Source organism: Dinoponera quadriceps, unplaced genomic scaffold (assembly GCF_001313825.1).
Source record: "Dinoponera quadriceps isolate SergipeBrazil2010 unplaced genomic scaffold, ASM131382v1 scaffold397, whole genome shotgun sequence".
In the NCBI taxonomy this organism is placed as follows: domain Eukaryota; kingdom Metazoa; phylum Arthropoda; class Insecta; order Hymenoptera; family Formicidae; genus Dinoponera; species Dinoponera quadriceps.
This window is the reverse complement of record NW_014554705.1, coordinates 804,634-826,359: the sequence shown is the minus strand read 5'-3', so window position 1 is coordinate 826,359 and position 21,726 is coordinate 804,634. Positions and strand designations below refer to the sequence as shown.

Here is a 21,726-nt window from a genome sequence, read left to right as displayed (position 1 = left end):
CCCCCCCCCCCCCCGTGGAATTCGTCGCGGTACGCCATTAAATGCATACCACGCGCAAGGAACATGACACGGTGACGAGGAAGAAAAAGCCGGGAAAAGAGCGAGGGAGAGAGAAAGAGGGAAAGAGGACAAGAGAGGACACGAAATTAGCCGGCACATCTGTCGCTTCGCGTGTCCGTCCGAGATGCGGGGTGGCTTCTAGCCGACAAGGAGAGGAGACCGTGCCAATCAGCGTGTAATCTGTTTAGGTTTGCCCATTTGACACGGATGACTAACCGCAACTCGCCGCCGCGCACGGCTTACCGCCCTCATCGGCTCTTGCGACAAGGAATACTTTATGAGACCGACAGATGCGCCCTCGGATTATCCACTAAACACACGGAAAATCCGTCTCACGTGTTTTATTAACCACAGTAAAGCCTGCGACCGCGCGTGCGCCTACCCGAGAATAAGCTCACGGGTATTTTATGCCGCGGATAGTGATCGTGCATTGTGTGAACTTAGGCCGTGGGTCAATGACGTACGTGTAACGCGAATCTATTCACCCCGCAGCCACCGAGTCAGCTTCTCCTCACATTGATAACACGCCCCGCTTTTACTGTCGGTCGTTAACGTTCACCAAGCTATCGTTTTTCGACGCTGCGCGTTTTTACGCTCAAGGTTTACAAGGTCTATATTTCGAGGGGAGCGCAAACATTATTCCTCCTTCTTTATTATAGAAGGTTTTATATTGGCACGTGTATAGCCTACAATAATGGTTGAACGTCCAAAACTGAGCCTCACAGACATTCAGTTTAACGATTATAGGTCCTCCGTTTATTAAACTCCTCCGTTAATATAGTTACGGCTTCGGGAACTATTATTTGTTCGAGTGTGTTCTCGTTTGAATTTCGCCTATTCCTATCAATATCGAATTTCCTCTCACACGTGTACGCGAGAGAATTGTAAAAAGGATAAATGAAATCTGCGATTTTACGATCATCCTAAAACTGTTGCTCGATATTTCGGTAAAGGAGCTTACGCATACACGACGCACGTAATACACGTTGTACATATATGTACGCATGCACGCGTGTGGGCGAATTGATGAATTTGCGTGAGTTAAAAGCGGATCGTGACTCAGAGAAATTTCAACCCTCCAACGACGAAGAGGCAACCCTACGAGACATAGCGGGCTAATTTTCGCGTTTTATTTGTCCCTACGGTCCGTAAGCCCGCGATAAGCCGATCAGCTTACAACGGAATTTGCGCATAAGCATGCGAGCATAAATTTGCATTAATTCAGCGGCTGCACTGTGCGTATATTAGGAAACACTATGTAACGCGTGAAGAAAAAAATTACCAACCGGATAATTACCATCCGCTGCATTTCTGAACCGAAATTTTATTTCTATGTTAATCCTGCAAATTTTATCGAACTTGGAAGATACCAGGTTGTTATCCTATCCTGGTGCTAGAAATAATGTAAAGTAATTGCTGAGTTTTACGTCTAATAATGGTTCTTGCACCACAGATATGATCTTGTTTACAACTCCTAACTTTCTTCATTTGTTTATTTAGCCTTATCATTGGTCAAATTTAAATCTCTGTTAATAAACACACGCGGCATTATGGGATATATAACTGATATCTTTTCTTTTACAGCTTTTAAATAGCTTTCATAAGATTTTTAATTCTCATCGAATCTTCCAATGTCAAAAAATAGAAAAAAGGAAAAACTAAGAAGATATAAAAATAAAATATGTTATATCTTTTATTCACTCTACTTTACAAATTTTTAATTATATTATATTACATTATATTATATTATATATTTGCTTATCTCACACTCTCTATTCGATGCTAATTGATTCACATAATTAATATTGACTATATATAATTCCTGACTAAAACTTAGAAAGATTAAATTTTCGTAAAATATTTTGAGATAGTTTAACATTAATTCTTGAATAAAAGCTTCTTCGAGTTTCTTTAACATGTCTGAGTTTCTTTAACATAGAGGTAACGATAGTAAGCAATTATTTGAATATTATACTATATCATAGTTAGTACAATAGCTTGTACAGTTTTATATTCTTCATTAAACTTTCAAGTTCGACAGAACTTATGGATTAACATATAATTAAATTTTCGACTATTCGACTTGCTTACTACATAAATGCTATTAATATGATTCTCTCATTGTTATCCTATTTATATTATACTCTTTTCAATTCATATTCATGTGGCTGGAAAATTATTACATTAGTTAGCGCATTTGCGAAGCTTATCATGTTTTGTTTCTCGCTTTATTCCACGTCCAAATACCACAATCTCGTGGTTTACTCATTTATAGCTATTTCCCAATAATTCTCTTGTTATCATGTTTCTGAACCATAGTGTTATTTAATGAAACATTACGTGTTTCTCATTTCAACAATGATTTCAACAATGTGATAAATAAAATTTCGTAATTATGCGTCTTATGAAATGTCCGTAAAATTAAATGATTAAAAAATGTCAATGTTAAATGAGACGAAAATATTATCGAGCAATACTGTTTTGAGATGACGAATGTTTTCGATGCGACCTAAACGATTCTTTAATCTGATAGTACTTAAACGTTCATATATCAACAACCGTGACATTGCAGGCCGTTACGAGTGCATCTACCGGAAAATTAGAACCGGTACAAAGCAATAATTTATTGTCAAATGTTACCGTTTATCGTTTGCACGTTGCGCATTATCGTTTTGATTTGTGTGCCGCGTTAACGGTAATTAAAAATCCCGTGAGGTTTACGAGCAATTCGCGTTACGAGCATCTCTTAAGATAGTAGAATTTACGACGACAAGTCTTTATTTCTTTTCAGGCCAAGAATCTCTTACGCCTGCATAAATATATACACGGATTATCTAAAAAAGTTTACATCGATAACACGTGCGCAAATCTTTATATTTTTTCATTAATGTTTTATAACGTGTTTAAGTGAAAATATCATAATTTTTACGCGTTTTCTTATAATTCTTTCAAATTCGCGATATTGCGCAAATGAATTTACGTCTCATCGCAATTGCGATCATCAAACTGCAACAACGATGCAACGACTCCGCGACGTGGGTTAAAATATTCTTACGACGCGCACTCTTACATCGATCTACTGACCCAGTCGCGTATAGTCAATTTATAGTTAAACCCATGTGGTATCCATAAACCTCTGAAAGCTTGCATATTTCTTAGCACGTGGCGTATAATGTTAGGAATAATGTTTTACACGCTCTCGCAAGAAGCGATCCGGTCTTTATCTTCGTCAGGGGCAAAAACTCCGAATAAGAAACGTCCGTTTTACCGTCGCTAATGCCAGAGAAGAAACAATAATTCGTTTATCGCGTACTTCTATCTTCGAGGTGCGCGCGCCGTGTGCAAATGCGTAAGATAGCAATACCCTCTTGGGGTAAGTCAAATTATTAGTTACACACGGAGTCCGAGTAACGGTAGCTGATAAAGATCACTTTGCATCAACCATTAACACACTGTCTAATTGTATATGCTTTTGTCCGGCGTCAAATGTTACATCACCAGGTTCCACGCTGCAAGCCCGTAATAATGCATCGGTTAAAGGCGGAGTCACGGAAAGAAATGCGCAGACAGTGCGACGATAAGTGTACTCGCTTTCGTCCGTGTCATCTAAGAGAGAGAGAAATACGAGCTCGATATATTTAGCGGAAATCCAGCCATTGTTTCCCCTCGATTTCGAGGATGGAATCGTACGTGCGCCGTGAATAGCGCCAAGGGGGTGATTTTCCACTGGGAATGGGGACGTCTGACCGTTTGATTATCCATGTTATACCCTGGCTCTCGTAATTACAAGACGAACGCGATATTCGTCACGCCATCTGCTATATCTCAGAGTCCCCTCGCGAAAGGTAAACTCGCGGAGTCTCGAGTCGAGTCGTCCGAGAAAATAATCGATGCGGAAAGAACGCACAAGTGTTCCTGGCGCGAGCCTCCGCCTCCTTTTACGTTCAATAATTGATCCTGTGCGAATTTACGACAAAGATTAACCAAATATGGAATATTTATCTCCATTATTTCTCTGACACGCCGGGAGTTAATCGCATTTCGCATATTAGATGTACAATATCATTGCATGAAATAAAATGAACGAATTTTCCTGCACACAAACGCCATTGATTCTAAATACCAATGCCGCGACCTTTATTAAATAAATATGTCGCCTACATGTAAACTCATATTGCAATAATGTTATTGGAATCTCAATTATTATCTGCATTTGCGTCACGCGCTCCGACGCAACTGTCGTCCCTCGTTTTCGCCGTGTGCAACGTGAAAACAGACAAAATTCGCAACCAGACATTGTGCGCGATATGTAATTCCCTGCTGTGCAATGCGTGGGGAACCTTTCCATAAATCTGGGATCGTGACCGGGCGATGCGGATCCGTTTCTGTAAACGTCACTGTCGTCGCTCCCGAATATCACGAGGCATTCGCGCAACGATATTTCTTCTGCCGGATTTAAGAAAATATCGCGAATATGTACACGATCCGGGGCCCGCGGAATAGACTTATCTTCACGGCAAGAGATAAGTCTATTCCACGTACATGTTCCAGACCGGGCGAAAAAGTGCAAACGCCGGTTTACTTTAAAAGGAGGCGACTGCAAGAAGGCGAAAGAGTACAAGCGCGGCTGAGTCTGGAGCGCAATTTTCGGACAATTTCGGATAATAACTTTTGCATGTGAAATTGCAATAATACGTTTTCCCGGCGGGCCTGTAGGTTGAGTTACGTTATGCAAAGGGCAGCCTCTTCCGTCCTTTTTGTCACCCCTCATTTTCTCCTCCCTGCTCACACATCATTCTCCCTCTTCTATTAATGGCAATAGCCACCGTATACCGTCGAGGTCAGTTCTCCGGACATTAATTATTATCTTAGAGAATCTTCTTCTTAATATCTTTCTGTCTCCTCCTTTCACTACGTTTCCGTCTTTTCCTACGACAACTTCAAGTCTCTAATTATAAGTACAATTTACCTTACGTCGTTGGCACACAAAGTACTTAAATTGTACTTAAGCAAACTCAAGGATTTTTAAGATTAAAAAGGGGTTCCTTTTAAGAGGTTACGAGATCCTGACAGGAATAACAATTTTAGATAAAATTTAGGGAGTTGTAAAAAAGTTATATATTAATAGAAATATTTAAATAAAGTTCCGTCGGCAATTTGTCAAATGCAAATGTAGAGATCAGATACTAGAGAACACGGTACAAAAAATCGTAGAAGAGCGGATTTTACTATTCCTTTCCTGCGGATGTAAGACAATCTCGAGCAAGCTTGATATCGCGGTATTGCTAAAGCATTAGCGGAAATAGTTCGCGGAAATAAAATAGGACAAATCAAATGAATGGGAAGAAAATCGAAGCTGCGCACGGATTTTCCAACCGAACAAAGAAAGAACCTAACTTTTACGGTTCTCAACGTCTTGAATAAACCGTCGTAACGAGCATTAAAACGGACAATCGTGTGAGCACGGTCGCGCACGGGAACGTGAGTTTAATCACCATAGCGGAAACTCACACGTTGTTTTTGATAGCTTTCCTTTAATTTCTGGTACGTTTCGCAATATATACGAGTTCCCGGATATCTTTGTATCCCAGAGGTTAGTCGACGAAGGTGCAAAAATTAAAAGCGTTTTTTTATTAACCCGCTATTGTCATACGCCGTGCTCATTCGCTTTTATAAAGTACATCTCGCAAGCGAAATTTACGTTGCGCTTCAAGCCGTCATATTTAACTCATTTCAGCTCAAGCTTATCTCATTTACGAGAATACTAACATTAAACAGGTTTATGGGAGGAAATTATGATATTACAGTGATTTTCCCTCTACGTTTTTATGTTATGCTTATAAAAAATATATTTCTTCAGTAATCAAGTAAAATAACAGTTCGTGAAAAGCGTTCAATTCTATCCGATAGAAGCACGCGTATTTATGATAAACTTCACGTTAAAATTGCTTTCGCATGATACGATTGCCGTGTATGTCTGGAATAGTTTAATTCTAATTGATCTTCATTTTATTCCGTCGTTGCAGAAATGCGTCTCGCCAAATTGCGTATAATAAACTTCAATTTAATTTAACACGCGCCGCATGCAATTTCCAGGACATGGTCTGATTTACTTTCCGTGGTATGCATAAAAAAGTAAAATACAGTCGGAACCAAAAGGAGAATTATTATTCCGACTCGTCGGCAAAAAAATACAGAGAAGCTGCGGTCGCATAAATATACGTGAAATTCCGACTGAAGTGGTCGCCGGAACGAGCTTTTTTTTGCAGAAGATAATCGCGCTGCTAAAACAAAGAAAGTGTCTGCATTTTGTTTGTCGGTTTGTCTGCAAACAGAGCTCTTAAAGAGATTTATAATTTCTTGCGGACATACGCGCAAAAAAATTCAACTAAGAATATGAAATATAGACTCATGAAGTATGGACTCAGGAGGGAGAGGAAGATAAATGTATCGGAAATATAAAAGAATAATGCGCGCCTCACATGGGCCGCAAGTTCATAGTTTCATAGCTCAATACATACGTAAGATGCGCCGCGGAAAAATCATTCGGCAATTACACCGTTTCATCTTCCACCGGGCTAGTTTGCTCGAGACTGGAATATTAAATCCATCTTATGACGCGATATCATCGATCATATCCGTATCTATGCACATACGCGCCGCAACTGAGCAGAATAGGGAAGTTTTCACGTGCCAACACACGCGGGAATAAAGAGAGAGCATCTCTCCGGTTTAACGAACCTCGGGCTTTATCAAAACTTCCGAATCAAATATTCCGAATAGACACAGTTCGAAATGCTTACGCGCGAAACGTAGTTTTATTAACTCCCTGATAAGTTTCCGAAAATTTGGTAATCTTATCCATTACGAGTTCTAGTTAACTCGCGCTACTCGTCCCGTTTTTCCGTGCTTTAATTCTAATTCTATTATTCCGCGAGAGCTTTAATTAATTACAATATCAATATGTGCGCGGAGATACCAGTAAGATCGATATTTCCGCCGTTAGCGTAATGGCAGCGAACCTGGAAAATGAAGCATGCGGCGGAGCTGTAATAACACACAAGAGTAGGCTCCGCGTCTTCATTCTCTGAAAATTGAACCCGACCTGGTTCGCGCGTTCAAGTGTCCTCCGGAAATGACGTGTAACACTTCGCGTTACACGATGTAATATTTTTTCTACACTTAACCGGGAAACCTGCAGAAATACAGTTCCGCGGAGTCAAGATCAAACGGAATATTACAAACATGGTCGCGTGCTTCATTTCGTAATGAAAGTAAACAGAGAATGTGCTCGTGCTCCTCACGATATCAGGCACGAACAATGCGCTGTAGCGCAAGGTAAGCTTCACGGAACCTAGTCGATAATCGAGCAGGAAGCGAATTGTTATTCGCCTTCTGTACACACGTCGTCCATCGCCCGATGCTTACACCATCGATCTTATCCGTATTGCGGCAGATGTAATTTTCATTTCTATTCATAACACGCGGATTTTTACAATCGCGTCGAATTATCGTTACAATTGCGATCCGTAATTCCTTCCTGTTTCGTAATTAGCACGACAGTAATGGCACCGTCATTACCAGTCTCCGCCACGTCATTAACGGCACGCTGAAACGTTACACGTCGAATAAATTCAATTTGCTGTCTACACAACTGCTTCCGCGAATCTCCCGCGAAATCTACATATCTCATCTCCTACGCGCGCGCAGATACCCAGCGTGATAATTAAAATAAAACCGCAATGCGATGAAACGTCGGCATTCCATTGTAGATCCGGTCGAGGTTGGACCAGCTATACATCTCGCTTCGTTTTTCATTTTCTTTCTCTTTGCCCTCCTTTCCCTTCTCTTTTTTTCGAGCGCGTCGCGACGCCCGGATGTGTCCGAGCATAATAAATTCTACCCTCTTTCGTCATCCGGTTCTCCTTTACTTATGCTTCATTCGGACATAAATCCTCGCGCGCACAATGCGCCGACCCTTCGTGAATGCGAGAGTCAAGAACACGTTCCGCGAGTTTGGATATATTAGCGATTTTTCGAGGAAATGCGAAGAGAGGAAACGACGTCGGGCCGGTCACGAGGGCGCTCGAACGCGTCAACGAATGTAACATCTTCAATTGAAAATCTGCTCCTTCTTAGCCGAACCAAACGAAGAAATGTAATAGGCCTTTAGGAGCAAAGTACGGTTATCGTAATATGAATATTAATATTGTTAATGTTAATATTATTGCGGTAAGATAAGATTGTTCAGTATGTAACGCGCGTGTTGAATATTCTCAACTGTATGCGGCGAAACAATCTTCCACGCTTAAACTGATCCTTGAGTCCCAAATGATGTTATAAATATATTTTGATCCTCTGGAAATGCCCAACACCCAATTGCTAAATTAATGCTAAAATGGGCAATTTTGTATTCCACCTATCACATTGCAAAAAAAACTGCCGCAGCCAAGAATCGAACCTGAAAACATTCCTCACTTTCCGGGCGGGATGTCTTTACCTATTCGGCTACCTCTTTAATTCGGCCAATCCGAAGGGACGTAACAACAACGTTTGCAGCTGCAGGAGATTTTTAACGGCATTTCGCTTCGGTATTTATCTCAGCGGCAGCCGTGCACGCGAAAGCGAAGGAACGCTTCGAGAAATCCGATATCGCTAGTGACCCGCGAAAAACGTCGTTGAAATCCCGAATTGTTATTGCGCCCGTAACGGTTCGTTTCGCTATCATCTTCGACGATCGCTCGTTCCGTTTCAACGGTTTCATTGCGAACGCTTACGACCGATAAAGTCCAGCGATTCGCCGCGTTCCGCCGGAATACATCGTCCTTTAATCGAGCGCTTCTCTCGGATTTTTATCAGACTCGCGAAGAGACGACTCGCGCAACAGTCGTGCGCGGCTGGTATAGTTAGTTACCGGCGCTCCGGTGTATTATCAGCCATTGATCAGGTCCGTCCAGGTGCGATCGAGGTGCGGGCGCGAAAAATCATTACTTGCCGTTGGAGATGCGCGGGGACGATTCTCCGCGCCGACAGTAATAATAATAGCCGGACTTTTTACGCGAGTTTAGTTCGCCACAATGCAATTACGTCACGCGGACTCCAGCTCCTCTCGCAGAGGAGCGTCTCCTTCGCCCGATACTTTCCGTGACAATTAGAAAGTTGCGTTCAACTAACGAAGCACAGATTGCGGTGCCGTATTTCTTCGCGGGACAAAGGAACATTACATTACACGGTGCACAATTGGTTGCCGCCAAGGCCGGTATTTTCGCTCATCCGAGACCGAGTCGCAGCGCCGTCGTCCAGGGCGTTTAATTCAGTGGGGCGGGAATAAGTAATGTACCTTTGATAAAGTCATCCTCCCCTACTTCGGTAACCGCAGCGCATCCCCGCGAGTGCTTCGAGCAACGAAGCTTGATTATACAAAGACAAGGGCAATTCTGTCCGACTCTACCTACCGTCCCACGTACCCGAGGCCGAGTATTCCGTTTTATGAGTCGGCACTATAATCCTTATAGCGTGTATTAACGGTAATCTTTACTGTTAAAGAGAGCTTTAGTCCGGATTCCCCGCATTAGCGCTGCCCGTGACTGCCTCCGCCGGGCGAGAACGAACTGTTCACGTTTCGGCGAACGATCGTCGAGGCGTAAAGCTCGCAGAATTCGGCGTTTCTACGGAACGATTTCGATCATTTACCGGCGATTGCTTTAATCGCACGAACGATCGGAAGCGTAAAAAATCCGATATATAACCACAGCGGGAGAGCGGAGGTATCTGTACTCGCGACAGCACACCACGCTTCGCGTATCTCTCCTCCTCCGGAAGTGTTAAAGTAAACATCGGTATATCTATGTAAAGCTTAAGTAAATACAAGTCGCCGCCGGAAACGTGGGCACGCTACTGAAACAACGATCGATCCTCTGAAGTCGCGATATCAAAAACGTAACCTCTGTAGCTTCATACCGGCAAACGTCATACATATAAACCGGTAATGTTAATTTAAATTCTTGTTATGACAAAATCCGCCGGACGGATAGAACGACCGGCGTGTGTTTTACCGACGTTTCAAATATCCCCCACGTGTTTTTTGTTATGTATTTCATAAATCGCTCAGGATGGACAGTGATTAAATTAATTGAATATTAATGAGACATCGATATAACTGAAATTTAATTTACGCTGCGGTGTGATGTTAATCACGTTGAGTCGATCGGTCATAAATATTACGTTAATGCGCAGGTATACATTAATTTAAAGTAAATAATTTAATATCGAGCCATAAGCTATCGAGGAGAGAGAGAGAGAGAGAGAGAGTGTGTCGAAACGCACATATACCTAGAAGAAACCCTAAATGCGAACTTTTGGAACAACCCTCTCGGGTGAAGCCAAGGGACTTTCGATAATCGAATTACGACTGTGTTCGAAGTACGCTCCTGTTCGACCCCTTTTCACAAAATATACGACGGAGCGCGTAACGTTTGCGCTCGGTCGGAAATTACAGTCAGATAACGATAGAATATTACAGTCCGCTAAATAGGTATCCGCGCTACGTGAACGCACGATTTAGAAACGTCGAATCTTGAATTTAGTCGGTCCCGCTCATCTAAATCACGAACACTTCGACCATATTGTCTAAAGGAAAGAAATGAGGTCGCACGTTTAATTATTCTCACTCACCTCGTTTTGTGCTACTTAAGTGGCATTTAAATGTCGATCGTGTGCTCGCAAAGCACATAAATTCCGGCGAATTTTTGCAAGATTAGCGGTAAACACGGTCGACTGTAAACTGTAGCAATATATCGTCGACGAAGGAGGATATACTTGCATACTTTGAAAATCTAAATAGATATCATGCATAACACGTAACTTCGCATATTTTAACGCGAGCCACATAAATGTTAGAGACGAGTAAGCCATTATTCTTAATAATTCTTCTCTAAAGAATCGCGACGTCAACTCGTGCAATTTTAATGCAGCCGGTGAACTTTACTCGCGCCACGTTCCAGCGCGTTGTAATTTTTATCGCCCACCTCTCCATGGAATACCTTGTGTTTAGGAATTCAACAACGCACGACACGGAACCCACATCGACGCGATAGCGTTTGAAGCCCAATCCGTGCTTCGCTTCGTTGAATGACGACTTTGCGACCTGATTTTAATCTCGAATGTCAAATGCCGAATAATTGGTAAACGTATTGTAGACCGAAATTGCCGGGAATTGCTTATCGCGTGCGTCATACGATAACTTGGAAATGCATGCAGTTCACTATTGTAACTTTCAAAATACGCTATTTAATAAACGTTACTTTATTACACACATTCTCCCTTTCTCTCGGCGAACCAGCGAATAGAATATTTTGGTGGTACAGAAGTTAAACAATAGGTCTTCATAAGCCTCGTAAATTCGCTGCATAAATTTATATTTGAATGCGAAAGAAATTAATTCTCTCGCAAAATTTCTTGTGTCTTTTTACGTTCGCCACGTACTCGCAAATATATAGGTCACGACGTACACGAGTGTGTACATATATTTGTATCTATCTGCAATAATGAATAATATTAACACATTAAGGGCGGGAGTCGTAAAATAATACGATTTAGCTCGACTGCGGCTTAAAGGCGGGAGTCGTAGTAACTACGATTTCGCTCGACTGCTGCTTAAGGGCGGGAGTCGTAGTAACTACGATTTCGCTCGACTGCTGCTTAAGGGCGGGAGTCGTAGTAACTACGATTTCGCTCGACTGTACCTTAAAGTTTTTATGATCACACAAAATATCGCCCGCTCTAGGCCGAAAAACGAGGCGGGCGGCCGCCGCGCTACCTAGCATACTTTCGTCGAGATCGCCCGCCGTTAATGTGTTAATGAAAGTTTCGCGACGACTGTCTCCTTGCCGAATCCATTTTTCGTTATTTCGTCTTAAGACTTTTTCCAAAATAGTGAAATGTCAAACATTGGCAATGGATATTTTACAGACGAGGCGCCATCATTATACAACCTATCTCTCATTACATGTATAATATCGATGATGAGGAGGAATATATTCTTCTCGCGACCTTTCATTCATCAATATACAAAGTATTCCATGGAGGTGAGCGATAAAAATTACATTAAGATCAACGATACATCGCGTGAACATGGATACTTTTTTTCTTACAATTTGTCTGTCCCGTGACAATACTAAGAAGAAAGGAAAAATCCGCGCGGAATGGGAATACGGCATTATCGCTCTTCTCGCACCGGCGACGAGCGTGAAATGGAATTTTTTATGACGGTCAGCTCCTGCGGGTCGTATTTGTGACGGACGAAGAATGGACAGATCTTAATTCGGTCGGGGAACACGCAGTAACGGATCATTACGTGTTACGTACGTCGCGACACACCCACGAATTAAACGAAGACCGGCGCGGTCGATCATCCTCCGGCGTCTTGGCACTTCTCGGTCGTGAGGGAAGCGGCGGCGTCGACCTCGCGCAATTTGAATTGCGAAGTGTGCGCGCGTATCGGCAACTTCAAGATACCTTAATCGATCATCTTCTCATTCTGCATTACCTTGGCTGTCATGCCGTAAGTTACTCGCTCAGCGACTCGATAATGCTTTGAATTATAATCGCGGAAAACGATATCTATTGAAATAGGATTAGTGGCCCGGCGAGTGATTGATTAACCGCAGCGAGATCAAAAAGAGATTACGAAAAGTCGGGTAATTATTGTTTCAAAGTCATACGCTAAATATTATTCTTACTTACTTACTTGTGATTTGTGTGTAAATAAGTTAGAAAATTTGTTTAAAACTCAAGTAGAAAATGTTCTGCATTTTTGTACTCTTTTTAGAAAATGTCTACACTTTGTACCTGCGCAATAAGTATAAAAAGATCTGCAAACAAAATATCTACACTCTTTCTCCCTTTATATTTACAATTAATTTTTATAAACGCATAATGAAAATACGATACAGCTATTTATAACAAATACACGAATAAACATTAAATTACGCGTGCAGAGAGTAGATAAGGATTTCATTATATTGAAATTTATTTCCGCGGCGTTTCTGGAACGTCGTTTCAATCATCATGCATGTCACGACGAGGTGCGCGCCTCACAGCGCACGTATCTGGATTGAGTTTTACACTATTTCGTACGTGTTAAAACCATCAATAAATCGAGGAGCAATTAGTAAAATGGCCGAATATCGGCCACGTATCTATCTCTCCATGCGATTTGCATGACGCCGAGCTAATCATAATCAAAGTAATTAATTACCCTCCACGCGACCCGCTCTCTCATAGACCATCATCGGTATGACCCGCGGAACAACGAGATATCGCGAGATCCGAAGCAATCGGTCCACCGTCGATGCTATTATTAATTCAATTTGCACCGTCGCACGCATTACGCGCATATGAAATAGCTGGAAACGTCTTCAAAGCAACAAGAATCCCCCCTGAAAGCGTAAAGTGCATTTTTACCTATGCATGTCCAAAGTAAATTATAGCTAGAATTTTACCGCGCTATCTTAGTGTACCGTGCCTTTTTCCATTTTCCTCGGAAATGAAATTCAGATTTGCGCATATCATTACATTCAATTCAATCTACGCTTCTCTTCTTTAATAATCCAATAATCAATAATTTAATATTGAGCTGCATCGAATTTGTTTACGTCGGCTTGACATTAAGGATATTGCTTTTATGAGAATTCCAACGCTGCGCGAGTTTCTGCCAATATATTCACTGTTATTGTCATTCAGAAGCTTGGAAAAAATATTTCACTCGTGAAATGAAAATATCTAACGCATTTAGTTTCAAATAGCAGATAACTAATCTATTTCTCACCGGGTATCGGCGCAAAATATAGACTTAACAAAATCAATTTTCCGCCAACGTTGTTTGCGTTTCCAAAATATTAAATAATCAATTGATTTCAGGAGGAATTCATTTCGCAGTGAATTCAATCAACTTGCTGAAACGAACATTCTTGTTTTTACAGACAAATAGAAACAAATGCGCGCAACAATTCTTCACCTGCGGCGGTGCAACAAAATATGAAAACGTGAATCTCTGTCAAAGTTAAGTTAATTTTTCGTACGTTGACTTTATTTATACGCAACGACGCACAATCCGGTCATTATTTTCGTACCGAGAACGGACCTCGGATCATCCGTGGACTTCGATATTGTTTTCCATTTTCTCGCGCGAATTGATTTATTTCGCGATAGAGACGGTAACGAACAATACACACGTAATGTAGGTGATTGAATCGTGTTTCACTGAAGGATTGCCGGTGGACTAGAGTGCCATGAAACAAGCTGATAATGGACGCCCGTTGTTAATTACTCGTTTTAACAAGTCCGCCTCGCGCGCCACTGATGTATCCGCGACAAGCAGCGGGACGATCCATTACGACGTGCCCAACCTGGTCTACGGAAAAAAATTCTACGCTTAATGTGCACGAACGAGAACCGCGTTATCGAACGGGCACGCGCGTAATCTCCACTACTCCGGCTATTGTGTCAGAAAATACTGACCATTTCTCCGGCACGGAGCGCCGCGCGTATCCCGAAATGGCACGAAGGACGCGATCGATGGACGGCAATTCGTGAAATTACGCCTCGTGAATGAAGATGAATAGTTGACTACCGGGGGATCACCTATTTCGCGTGCCCGCGATAGCCTAAATCCCGTGCACGTGTCGCAAGTGCAACAATAGCGATGATCTCGTGCCGTTCAAACACCATCTGTTTCCGGCGCACCGAAATGCAGCGCAAAGATGGAAAAGGTCGCGAGGAGTGGGCCATCGTCTTTACTCGGTATTTTGTTCGCGTACTCAATACTATTACTGAAGGTAGGTAAATATCGACGAATATCTACGTACATCGGCGGGACAAAATCGTACTGCAGTATCAGTTACTAGCTAATTGTTTTAATCGATCGAGGGAAGTTATGTTGATGTCAATTAAATCGACGAATCACGTCGACTCTGTAAGTTGCCCCCGCGAAATTTCTCATACATTTGACAACAAAAAAAAAGAGAAAGATACGCTCTCGCTCGTTGCGCGATAAACGTGATTAACTAAAGTTATATTGTACCGACCTGAATATTCCATTAGGTTGCTCTCTGCATAGCTAATATAATTTCAGTAGCGCGTCATACGCAAAAGTCCGTAAACAAACACTAAACTACTCGAGAGCTAAAAACGCGAATCCTAAACTGGAGCCCATAGGATAATCGATTAACTTTGAGCATTTTTATTGCCTAACAGTGCAAAAGCGCCCATCGTCCAATAAAATTCCTTCCGTCAGAAATATAAGTTAGAGAACGCATTGCATATTCAGCATGTACAGTCGATTGCATATTCGGCACCAAAATTCGCGCAGCATCGCTGATAAATTGTATTAGGTTTTTCGTCTGGAGTGCAAATCGAAGTTCCTGCCCCCGCCTATTCCTTCCCCCCCCCCCCGTGCTCATCATCGCGGCCGGCGGAAAACGGCAAAAAATCTCATTAGAAAATCAAGCGAGAATTTCCCACCGGTACTCGCGTGTAAATATTATCGTTCATTGTCGGCAATAATACGTATTGCGTATTTCAATCTATCAACATGTGGGCACCGGCGACGCTATTATTGGGAGTGCTATTGTTATTGTTACACGAAACTGTTGCCAAAATTGTTGATATTATTATCGTGACCTTTTACAGCAGGCGTGATTAATCCTTTATGTTGCGCAGCTACGCCTACAGCACGCTCTCATTGTATGATTATTGGCGAGATATTTTGAACAACATTAATTGCGCTCTTATTGTTAATTATTACACACTACATATGCTATATCCAGTCTTAAAATACGTGCGTTTATAAATCAACAATATTATCGAACATAACGTGATTACATTAAACTAATTAGGTAAAATTATTATATTAAAATTAATTAAACTTGCACGGATCCGCAAGATCGAGGAATTAATTAAATTTATTGAATTAAAAATTCCCGGTGTATCAACCTAATTAATAGTTAATCTATATATTTGATAATTCTATGTTGCGCTAAATGAACCCTCTTTCTTCCTCGACGCGTTTGTTTGAAAATGGCAAATAACTGACGTGTTATTTAGGAAGTTGAAGAATTCTCTGTTTCAAGCTTCTCTTCTTCTCGAGTTTATATTTTCGCCCCCGTCTAATCCTCCTCACGAGAAAGTGAATTCTCACGGAAGCACTTGTATGGCATGGTTTTGCTGCACTGAATTATCTCGGACCGAAACGCTGAATTTGTTTGATTGTTGAGTATATTCCAGCAACTTAATCAAAGCCTAAACACCCGCCGCGGTTAACTCCCTTGAGAATTATTCAAAAGTTAATTTCCGCTGCGGACATGCCTGTATGTGTGTGTGTGTGTATGTTTGTAAAATCTCGTACATCAACCCTTCCATTGGCCGGCACTTTCACACGAGACTCAACGACATGTGTATTCCCGCACACCGACATAAAGGAACCTCGATAGATATCACTTACGAATCTCGGAACCACACTTTTCGGACACCGAACTTCCTGGACGAGGTAGCGCGTTCCCTCGTCTGCGCCCCGTACCGCAGAAACGCATCCAGATCGTTGCAGATGCACCTCAATCCTCCTCGATCCGAGTAGAATCCTGAGTGAGCCTCCCTCGCCGCACAATAGATCCAGGGAAGGATATTCCCCCTGGTTACTCGCGCACTTTTACGCGCCGCTCGCCGCAGTGCCGGTGACACGTACGGTGCAGTCACTTCCGGCCCGCGTCTTCGTCGCGGCCGTTCGCAAGGACACCGCGAGCCTCACGATAGATCGCCGTACGAGTACGACGGCGTATCCGGATCATAAACTGGTCCCGAGAATGGATGCGCACTCGCGCGCACTTTCATTCCGTCATCGCATCGCACCTCGATCCGCACCATCGATCGCGAGAACGAACGTTCACCGATGCGCTCTCACCTGATCTCCTGGCGGACAAATCGCCGCGTCAATCGCTCTTCGTCCGTGGTCGCCGCGCGATCCACATTCTAACGAGTCGATCGGAGCACCGTCCAAACGCGATATCGCATCTCCGAAATGCAGACGCAATCGTCGTCGTCACTGTCGTCGCCGTCACGATCGCGTGAACATAAGCACTGCTCGACGAATTCAAACTCGTGTCTCGCGAAATTCACCGTTCGACCGGTGGGGGGCGGNNNNGGGGGGGGGGGGGGGGGGGAAGTAACAGAAAAAGCACCGACGATTCTTCTCCCTCTCGATGTCAAATCACTACCCGGGATCACCACTTCCCGAACGTGCGAATCGTGGAAGCACGACGACGAGCGAGGGTGGAAGAAGTGGAAAGTGAGTGCGTGGTAAATCCAACGATCGCGAGGCGCGAGCGGCACGTCGTGATGTTGGCAGGCGACTAACCTCCGAGAGCCGTCCTGCACCCCCGGACACCGCGCATGCCCCCTACCTTAAAGAACGCACCCCCGACCTCGCAGCCCCGCTCGCTGGTGTGTGCAGCTACCCTCCCCGAAACCGCGGTGACTTCATCTTTTTTGACGAGAAAACCACTACCCTCTTTTCTCGCCTCCCTTGCGCCCTCATCCTACACTTCTGTCCCACCGCCGCCTATCCTTTTCCACTTACCTCTTTCTATTTGCATGGCGATCGCCTCTTTCGGTCAATAGAAACGCACACGAGCCTTCCGGGATCATGTAATTTTAACGATAAATTCGGTAACCGCGCCGCAGTTGAATTTATCGATGGAAAAAAGGTCGTCTTAAAATGAAATTATCTTAAATTATGAATTGTCTGATAAAATTGAAGCCACGCGCGCAATATTCCATTTTTGTTTCTTTTTAGAAAGAATATACGAGATAGAAGCGAATTGGCCCTTTGGAGCGTGATGGAAAAAATGAAACTTTTTATTTAATTCAATATTTGCTCGAGATTTCCAGGAATCGTGGATATTTTTTTTCTAGAAACATTTAACGAACACGGTTTTGCGGGCTGTGCTGTGATCTAATATTGAATAACGTTGGCATCCGTCGGTTGGCATGTCACGGCGCAAATTCACCGGTAAAATACAAAATCATTTTCTGCCCAGGTAGTAGTACGAACGAAAGGTAGGAAATTGCGCGAGGTAATTTCTTGAAAATGTCGCGCGCGAACGTCCCGGAAAAACGCTTTCGCGCGCCGGCTTCGAAAAACTGTGCCGAGAGGTGGACTAGAGTGATTTTTCATTTTTCACCGTACGTTGCCAAACAGTACGTTACCACCAGAAATACACGGTTAAGCTTAAATTCTGAATCTTTATCGGAAAGAAACAAAATTACGACGAGCTGACGCTCCGTTGCCTGACGCTCTAATTCCAACAATATTTAAAATAGAGAGTTGAAAACTGAAAACCTTCGAAGATTGAGTCTCGCTTGGCGAGTATATTCTCGTTACTTTCTACGTATAAATAACAAATAAGAATACCGATATTTCACCGTTCCCCTCGCGAAGATTCTATTTTGCGCGGATGAAAAATATCAACGGCGTATCTCGATATAAAAAAAAAAAAGGAAATAAAAGAAGGAAGAAGGAAGAACTAAGTATTGAGTGCAAATCTCGCTCTAAGAACTTCACGAACGCAAAAAGTTTCGAGGTGGTTGAGGCCACCGGTATAACTCCTACCACACCCAAGTAATAATGCGATCGTTTCATTTCGATCGCGGCACGGTCGCTAGGACATTTTTCACACCGCCACGCGGTCCCGGTGCACGTCACAGGACTTCGGGCCAATTCAACCATCGTGTTTTATGGACCATTCGAACATCCGGTTCGCTTTCTTTTTTTCCTTTCGTCGACCCTTAATATTTCTTACGATAGTGCTCCTCTGTTGGCCGTAGGTCGCTCACTATGTTGTCTCGGTAACGCGCGATAAACGCCGGACGGAGATATATATGGTGCGACCGCCAGTGTTCTTCTCGGCTTACATCCGGCACTGCGGCACGGGATTATTATTTGTCGCGGTAACGAGAACGAACGGCGGGACGTTTTATTGTCAATATTCCTCGCAATCGCGAGAACCGATTTCAGTCGCATCGTCGCGCTGCGGCCCCGCTCCGGGGACTCGAGATTAAAGGAATTTAATACGCCGGCGATCTCGATTATTCCAAATCACGGGTCCGATACAACTCTAGTCACGCGAGCGAGAAATATACAAATACCTCGCGCAAAGAAGCCTCACGTTTTGTACGAGTTTTTGCGATCTTTGCGAATGGACTATTGATTTGCTCGCCGTAGGTGTTATCTGCCTCTTGTATTTCCACCTTTTCTTCTCTCCTTCGTTTTCACTCTAGTGAGCTAGTCAGCGCGTGTCCTCCTCGATTGGCTGCGTCAAACGTCCATCATTTTTCATCGCGCGATCACAACAAAGCGAATCGTTAGGTCGCACATTTTACATAAAATCACCCGCTGCAACATCGCTCAACACAGAATTTCAACGTTGTTATTATACCGTTTTATTCTATAGCGTCTCTTTCTCTCTCCCTCTTCTCTGTATTTAATAACTCGTTTCCTTAAGCTTTGTCCCGTCGCGCGCGTACGAGGACGTGCCGTCATTATCATGATAATGCGAGGGAAGTTCACTGAGGAAGTTCATCGACACGTTTTAATATACTGCCACGATATCGCGCGCTGTATAACCTACGATAATGGTAAATGATTAGTACTTATAAATGTGTTTTAAAACACTCACAAGTTAGAAACAATTACTTATGAAGTATTTATCAAAGTCTTCTCTTTAAGTCTACTCACTATATACAGTCGTCTCAATTAGATATAAATCTCTCGGGTTCCAAATTTTTTATATTTACATAATTAATCTAAACTTAAATTTTTTATTTTATTAGAAAAAATTTACATATATATATGTGTGTGTGTTTTACGCGAAATATAATTTTTATAGAGACATTAACGAAGCTACATTTCGGAGAACGTTTTAATAATAATATGCAATATGTTCAGGAAATTCAGACATATTTGACTTGTGGAAATGACTTGGACAAATGCAAATAAGACGTACTTTCTTTTGAAATCTTAAACCGATTTAGAAGCTTCCTCGTATCACAGTCAACCGAAAATGGCCAAATAGTGGCTGCTTCAGAGGTACCTTGTATTTGGAAAACGAGCGCGTTTACTCTCGTTAAGGTGAGTGCCTAGGGCTGATTTACCCTCTTTACCCTCGCGTGACACCGCCAGCGAGGCTTCGCAGTTCTCCCGGGGGAGGGTGAAGAGTGAGGAGTAGAAACATTGGGCTCGGAAGAAGAACGTAAAACGAATCGCTCGACTTACGAGATTCTTTCACCCTTCGAAGGACCGCGAGGAGAGATTGAAAAGTTCTTTTAAGTTAGCTGTCTTTCTCTCTCTCCTTCGTCCCATTCTAACGTTGCTGGTCTACCCTCGGTGCGCGTTCTCATTGAAATTCTTCGCGATGATCGAATTCATTATCGCGCTATCACCATGGCGCGTGTTCTCGTCGCAATCTCGAACTTGCATGTGCTTTATATGTCGTTTGACTGGCTCGTATGTTTTATCTTACGGTAACTTTACGAGCGAGAGATAAATCTCTTATTCCACGGGAATTTCGTGTTCGACAGCAAATTGTGACTGTTAAATCTGCAAAAGTTCTCTCACATTCTAAGTATGTTAAATAAACAGCGATAGTGACGTCGGTAAAAAGTTTTAATAACAAAAAATACGTAATAATGGTGAGATAATTCGCTGTTTGCACATTTATGAACACGAATATCTGCGCACGTAGTATCATCTTATTACTGTAATATATAACTTTTTTTATGTTTTTACTCCTTTTTTGTTAAACACATAATCGTTATTTCGAAATATTCGTGAATTTGGTACGAAGTCCAACGATTATCAGCGCAGGCAAACTGACCGAAATTTCATTATTATATATATATAATCAGCAGTTATATATTGGTTCAATGCCGCCATTTATCATTCGCTTGCAGACGGTACAATAAATTTTGTGTCGAATTTATGTCAGGAATATTTGTGCTGGCGAGCGATTACGCAGCCATTTGCATAAACAAATAATGACGAAGTTAACAGTGCAGCGGCGAAAAGCGTCCTTGATCAACGAAAATATCAACGGAATGTTCCGAAATAATTAAACTCGATGAAAAGGTAATCATTAATAATGGATAAACGAAAGCGGGAAGGCGTTGATTAAAAATCAACGTGGCAAAATATGACGTGAATAAATAATTTCCGAAATTTCGGAATGTCGCCGAGGTAACGGGAGAAAAAGGTTTCCGTCGTTTCCAGGTCGTACCACCCTAGATGCATTTAACGCCGTGCGATGCATCAAGGCCGAGATCAATGAGCTCGATCGTTAGTCACATGCCGCGGCGCGGGACGGATTCAGATTAACCGGTTAATGGGAAAGTTCAGGCGGCGTGAGTTTCTAAATCGAAGTGTCGAGCTGACTCGAAGACGTTCGCGGGAGTCGACGGCGACGGTGTTACGTCAACGATACTAATGGCCAATTTGGTTCTTTCGTGTAGCGAGCGATACGTTCCGCGTAAACCGACACGTTACTCCGTCGGCTGATCAATTTTTTCGCAGAACGGAGATTTTAAGCTCGATTTTTCTCACGAAAATGACCTCATCAA

General features: G+C 42.7%; 1 protein-coding gene across 4 annotated transcripts in view; it reads right to left on the bottom strand.

Annotated features, from left to right (window-relative positions):
- LOC106740954 (neural cell adhesion molecule 2-like) overlaps positions 1–21,726 on the bottom strand; it is a 136,361-nt gene that overhangs the window by 54,716 nt on the left and 59,919 nt on the right. Inside the window, exon 1 of one of the 4 annotated variants that reach the window (XM_014612460.1) lies at positions 16,562–17,244. The exons of 2 other annotated variants lie outside the window; for them this stretch is intronic. The gene's annotated coding sequence lies outside the window, so the exon portion shown is untranslated. Of the gene's footprint in view, positions 1–16,153; positions 16,176–16,561; positions 17,245–21,726 lie in introns of those variants that run through there. One more of the 4 variants, XM_014612462.1, reaches the window with a different exon arrangement.